Source organism: Wolffia australiana, chromosome 9 (genome assembly GCF_029677425.1).
Source record: "Wolffia australiana isolate 7733 chromosome 9, ASM2967742v1".
NCBI classification, from domain to species: Eukaryota; Viridiplantae; Streptophyta; class Magnoliopsida; order Alismatales; family Araceae; genus Wolffia; species Wolffia australiana.
Window position 1 is genome coordinate 13,843,634 of NC_135843.1, and position 4,963 is coordinate 13,848,596.

The following is a 4,963-nucleotide window of genomic DNA, read 5'->3' on the forward strand; positions in this document are numbered from 1 at the left end:
ATATCATCTACATATATTAAAATAAACATGGGATCATGCTGAAGTTTTAAAAATAAAGATATATGTGTTTTTTTATCAAATAAAGCCAGTAATCAAAAGACAAGTAGTTAACTTCATGAACCAAGCTTCAGGAGATTGCTTGAGTCCATAAACTGACTTCTTGAGGTGACATACATGTTTAGGATATATTTTATCTTGAAAACCTGGTGGTTTAGCCATACAGATAGTTTGCTTCAAATCACCACATGAGAATGCATTTGATGCATCTAATTGATGAATATTACAATTACTTATAACATTTAATAAAAGCAGTAAATGAAGTGTAGCACCATGTAAGATGATTTATTTTGGTGTTGATGCATACCATGATGAACATAGTTTGAAACGATTCCTTGCAAGAAACTGAAAATAATAAATAATTCATTTTCTGTCCAGGAGATTCAAGTGGTTCAACAACAAATCTAAAATGTTTTACATATTTCTCTGTGGTCATGAAACCTCTCTTCATGTTGAAATTCCTGATGAGGCTCCATAACTAGGACTTGATTGTTACTAGAAATATGCACTCAATTTTATTCCACAATTATGGCAAATATTTTTATTTTCTTATGCAGAGAATGATACTCGAGAAAGAGTGGAATAAAGGAAGCCAAAGACTTGTTCGAATCTTTTACTCTGGAATTTCCATTACATTCGCTTGCCAATCTGATTTGTAAATTGGATGGAGATTAGTTCAAAAAATTCATTAGTTCATACCCATTTAGAATCTGCAGAATTGCAGTTTTTCACATCTTATAAGTGACATAGGACGGCTCAGGAATGGGCGACTGGATTAAGGAATGCGTAGGATGACTAGGGAAGGGACGACTAGATTAACGGGCTGGCTACGGATGGATGAACGATAAAGGATGGATCAGATAATGGAGGGATAAAACAGCCCACAGAAATTCACACAATCGGATTCGGACTTAAAACCGATGAAAATCTGGTGGTGCAGCTCCGACCCTTTTCGAGGGGGGGAGTACTGTCTTCCCCCACCGCGACGATGCCTAAGCACCGAAATCAACACCCAAAATCACGTCGCGAAGAAACACTCGAGAAAGAGAGAGAGGAAGTGGGAAATCCAAACCAAATCTAATTCTGATGGCGGTGGAAACTTCTCGAGAAAATATTGAACGGAGAACACTTCGACACCAAAGAGTTTAGGCGTACCTCAGCACCGTAGTGCGTGAAGAGGATGCGGGAAATTCTGATCGTGATGAGGTTGGGCGAGTCCAGGCGTTGAGAGGCCCACTGGACGATGGGGTCTGGATGTTCCGGGCGTTGAACGGCCCTGGTGGAGAGTGGGACGGACGGGTGCAGACACGGCGAGGCGGAGCTGGATGTCTAGCCGGGCGTCTCGGCGGCCGTAGGGGCGGCCCTTAAGCTGCCCTGGCAGGAAGCTTGTGGGGTGGCCTGGGGTTGCCTTGGGCGGCCCTGGCGGGGCGGCTTGGGCGGCCTTGGGCTGCCCTGTTGTGGCAGCCTAGGGCTGGCCTTGGGCGGTCCTGGCTGGGGCGGTCTGGGCGGCCTTGGGCTACCCTATTGTGGCAGCCTGGGGCTGGCCTTGGGCGGCCCAAGCAGGGGCGGCCAGGGCGGCCTTGGGCTGCCCAGTTGAGGCGGCCTGGGGCTGGCCTTGGGCGGCCCTGGCTGGGGCGGCCTAGGCGGCCTTAGGCTGCCCTGTTGTGGTGGCCTGGGGCTGGCCTTGGCCGGCCCTGGTTGGGGAGGCCTGGGCAGCCTTGGGCTGCCCTGTTGTTGCGGTCTGGGGCTGGCCTCGGGCGGCCCTGGCTGGGGCGGTCTAGGGCTGGCCTCGGGCGGCCCTGGATGGGCGGCCTGGGGCGACCTTGGGCTGCCCAGTTGGGGCAGCCTGGGGTTGTCCTTGGGCAGCCCTAACATGGGCGTCCTGGGGCGGCCTAGGGCTACCCTTGGGCGACCCTGGCTGGGGCGGCCTGGGCGGCCTTGGATGGATGCTTTGGACAGGCGAGAGAGAGAAAGAGAGAGGGAGGGAGAGAGAGAGAGAGAAGAGAAGAGGAAGGAGGAGAAGAGGCAGACCAGCAACGCGACGGCTAGGGTTAGGAGGGATAGGGGAGGCTGGGCAGTCCTCCAAGAAGAGTTAAACAAAACTCAATTCTTGAAATTATGACTGCCTAACTGTTTCTTGAAAGAAATGGCCTATATATAGGCCTTGGAGGAAAAGAGAAAAGGACGATAAATTAAAGATGAGAAAATTAAAGACGAAGGACGTGCTTCGTGTCACGCCAAAGGACAGTTGTTGATCTGCCTCTAGCGACGTGTCATGACGCGCGTAGGGACGTGCATGGGTGGAGATGTGCGTGACGACGGTTGTGGTGTGTTTGTGGCAGAGGTGTTGACTTCGGTTGACTGCGTCGTTATGTCCGTGGTGGAGATGTTGACTTCGGTTGATGGCGACGGCGCATCTGCTGTCGAAGCATTGGCGTCCACGCCACCAATAAGTCTTTTTTGTGAGTTTCACACACATAGTTTCCATCAGAATCACAACTAGGACTTGTCCCGTTGTCCCCATAGTTATATGATTTAGAGATCTGAAAGTCGAAAAAAAATTGACAACAAAAGAGTCGGATGAAAGGGAGAGAGATCGTGGGCTCCCCTTCATCCATCGATGCCAAAATGTCGCCCCTCCCATGTTTAGTCGCCAATCCCTCTACATTCAAGCCTGTTTATCTTCCATCCTCAGCCCTTTTGCAAAATCTGGATGACACCTCTGGTCGCGCGCCCTAATGTCTCCCCCCCATTTGCGATTGCATATCGTGTGAGAGGGAGAGGAAGCGAGGATGTGCTCTCTCTCTCTCTCTCTCTCTCTCTCTCTCTCTCTCTCTCTCTCTCTCTCTCTCTCTCTCTCTCTCTCTCTCTCTCTCTCTCTCTCTCTCTCTCTCTCTCCTCCCTCTCCAGGCAAGGGGGATGCTGATGTCGCCGGGCCCCGTGACGAAGTCAGCGGAACCAAGGGAATGGGGTAAGGGAGGGGAAAGGAAAGGGACGCCATCTTTCTCTTGTTGAGCGCTTCGTCTAGCATTGTGATTTCGTTTGGAAGGCCACTTGCTCTATTATTTGAGCTTAGGTCGCAGCTATCTGTGCTCGTAACCTCTACGTTCATTTTATCATTTTCTCGTCGGCGTCGGCGGTATCAATCCAGCTTTACTCCCATCTTACTGTCATGAAATTTAAATTCCATGGGAGATGGTGTAGTCCTTGAATTTTTCATCCGGTTAATAGTTTGTCTTGCATCTCTCAGCCTATTGCCCGCTACGCTTATGCGAGATTTGATTTTCTGAGATTTCAATTGCACACTTTTATGGGACACGTCCGTCGTACGCGGGTGAATTCTAACCATTAGGGTGTTGACCTCCATTTTGATTCGGATTGAAATGTTCTTTTGTGGACAAGAAGCGAGTTCTCTACGGACACATGTGAAAGGGTTGAACTCGACGGAACGCCACTGCGCTACTTTTAACTCTCTTCATTGCATGGCCCCTTGTCTGTTCTCTTCATTGCAACACGATCCACAAACAAAAAAGGGAGGGGAGGGAGCAAAAGGGGGGTGCAACACATGGACTTCCCAAGAGGTCACCCATCCTAGTACTGCTCTCGCCCAAGCACGCTTGACTTCGGAGTTCTGATGTGATCCAGTGCATTAGTGCTGGTATGATTGCACCAGATATGCAATGCGCCCCCATCCTATTTGTTCGTGCGCACCCAATCCACGCCAGGTGATAAGCCAAAAATACGGATGAATTTTACTAAATTTTCATCCTTGTCAATTTCAGCCTATACAATAAAATTTATCAAAGCCCTACTTAACATATGTAGTGATAAGTAAAGGGTATCGTCCAAGGGAAGCTAGCAAGTTATTTCAATTGATGATCTACTTGACTAATTTGACACTAATTAAAGTTAATTTGATCTTCAATGAAGATCAAAGCACCCTAACTAAATGAGGAATTTAGAAAGGGAGGTAGGAGAGATGAGATGAATAGAAGAAATATGGGTTCTAAATTGAATTATTCGATCCAATTTAAAGGATCAAAATAGTCAATTAGAGGGATTTGATTGTGTTTTGGGGTGTTTCGTAGGTTTGATAATTCAGAAATAACTACACTATTAGATAGTAAAAGGGGTAATTTAATCTCCTAAAAAGTAAATCTGTTTTTAATAGTTTTTTTTGTGTGCACTTGGAATAGCTAGGTAGATTTCTCAATCTCTACTCTCAATCTCAGTAAGGGCTTATACATTTTGCTCAAGCCTAGTGATTTAGAAGTTCAAACAAGATCAAGAAGAAGGATAAAGGAATTTAACTTAAACATCATCCAAATACACCAAAAATCAAATACAAGGAAGAAAAAGGTACCAAACACGTTGATCCAAGCTGGAGCTCCTCTCTGTCTTGTAGATGTGATAGAGCACCATCTAGAATGAGCTTCTCCTCTTGAAATTCAGATTTTATACTTATGTTACATGGTAAAAATTACCATTTCACCCCTATTTAGTAATTAATTTTTATCTATCAATTTAGGCTTGATCTGACTGATCCAACTATACGATAGAAATAGGAGGGCAAGACGAGCAAATCCATAAAACAACCATCTCAGTCAGACTTCAGGATCAAAAGTTATGAATAAATGAATTTAAACTAATTTTAGTCATTCGATTTAAATCCATTTATTTATTTCTTTCTTTCTTTCACACGCAATGATGTGTCGGATTTCGATTGGCTGGCGCAGTTTGAATTTCTTTTTTCGGGTTTGATCTCTGAATCGCCATGTACCCCCTGGCGAAAATAAACACAAAAAGAAAATATCAGAAAAATGGACATTATACATTTAAAATGTACTTAATGTGCGTTTTTTCGCAGCGGTGGCAAGTAGCAAACTGCCACGTCACTGCCTGTGTG

At 46.0% G+C, this 4,963-nt stretch overlaps 1 non-coding gene across 1 annotated transcript; it reads right to left on the reverse strand.

Annotated features, from left to right (window-relative positions):
• Positions 1 to 3,610: 3,610 nt before the first annotated feature.
• LOC144708164 (5S ribosomal RNA) lies at positions 3,611 to 3,729 on the reverse strand. The gene has a single exon (XR_013582703.1). It is a non-coding gene; the product is annotated as a 5S ribosomal RNA (ribosomal RNA).
• Positions 3,730 to 4,963: the final 1,234 nt, after the last annotated feature.